The 1633-nt window shown below is 42.4% G+C and overlaps 1 pseudogene; it reads right to left on the reverse strand.

The window, feature by feature from the left end:
- Positions 1 to 124: 124 nt before the first annotated feature.
- Positions 125 to 748, reverse strand: LOC105815586 (annotated as a pseudogene).
- Positions 749 to 1633: the final 885 nt, after the last annotated feature.

Below are 1633 nucleotides of genomic sequence, written 5' to 3' on the forward strand. Positions count from 1 at the left end.
TTTGTTTTTTTCTTTTTTTTAATTAAACCTAATAAGATGTACAGAAGACAATGAGGCAATAAAAAGGACTCCTTCCAACAGACAGAGGTGAAAGGTCAAATGAGGGGCCATGGCAAAGAGGTCGCTAGCAGCCAAAGCCTTCTCTCTGGGGTTGGGGTTCACTGGTTAGCCAGCCTCCCTGCCAGACTCAGCAGCATTCAGATCCAGATTTCCATCCTGAATATTCTGGTAGATTGTCTTGACAGCGTTAAGGAAGGCATCTTGTATGTTCTCTCCTGTTTTTGCACTTGCTTCAAGGAATAAGCCATTTTCTTCAGCAAACTGTTTGGCTTCTTCGTAGGTAATATCTCTCTGTACTTCCAAATCTGTTTTATTTCCTATGAGAGTTATTATAGTATGTGGATTGGTGAGATTCCTCGCATCTGCCAACCAGCTGCTTAAGTGGTTATATGTATTTCTTCCAGCAATTTCATACACCCTAAGAGCTCCTGTAGCTCCTCTGTAGTAGCTTCGTGTAACAGCCCTGAAGTGCTCCTGTCCTGCTCTATCCGAAATCTGCAGTTTGATTTTTTGGCCACTGACTTCAATTATTCTTGTACCAAATTCAACACCAATTGTGTGAGGACAATCAGCCCTATTTTTTTTTTCTGTAAATTGATGAAGCAAGCAAGATTTTCTACTGCCATGTCCCCAATAATAATATTAAATATTTAAAGATGTAAGAGCAGTCGTACAGTACAGTTGGCATGGTGGCACTGCAGGGGTTGCTGGTGGCTGGGTGGGAGGTGGGCTCAGGACAAGGAAGAGGAGAGTGGAAGCAACTGGAGAAGGGGGCCGGGCAGCTGACAGGTAGGGGCCAGCCAGGAGGTGCAGCGGGGCTGGAGGTAGTAGCGGTGACAGCAGAGACTGCTCCTGTGTCTCCCTCAGGATCTTCCGCCGGCTAGTGCAGACCTCTAGATTTCTACCTGTATTTAAAGTGAGACAATTTCTACAATTCTGCTTTTTCCACATTGTGTCATTTTCACAATAATGAATTCATAAAATTTACCACCACATTTGTACTGTGTACACATTACTAGTTTCAAGTTCACTACATTTAGATGACTTCCTGCCTCCACAGATGATTTTCACACATTTTTGTCCCTTTGTCAGTGGTTTCATTCTCTCATAAACAGAATTTAGCACGTTAGTTATAAACGTTTTAGTGCAAACATCTACATTTTTTGCATGGATTGAAACATTTGCCCCAATTTTATGTTATATTGTGAACTACATGATCACCACAAAAAAGAAACAGTTGCTTTCTTCAGGGAAACCGGATGGATGGAGGATCAGGGTGAACAATGAAATCCCCAAGTATAGCACATTGTTTTGTCAACATCTCATAAAGCTAACCAGGACTGGGCTTTCTGGTAGGACCAGAGTCAACAGACTATTCTTAGTTTCTGTGGTAAATTGCAGGCAGTCCTGACATGCTCAGGAAATTTAACTGCTTCAGATTAACTCTGGAGTTGTCATACCAAAATATTCATACTTGCATGTTCAGTTCACACTTGCATCTAGACAGCACAACTTCTGTTTCCCATATTTCCCCAGTCCTCCCCATCTTTCTAATTGCCTCTTCCAGCTTGGG

This window comes from Propithecus coquereli, unplaced genomic scaffold (assembly GCF_000956105.1).
Source record: "Propithecus coquereli isolate 6110/MARCELLA unplaced genomic scaffold, Pcoq_1.0 Scaffold34, whole genome shotgun sequence".
In the NCBI taxonomy this organism is placed as follows: Eukaryota; Metazoa; Chordata; class Mammalia; order Primates; family Indriidae; genus Propithecus; species Propithecus coquereli.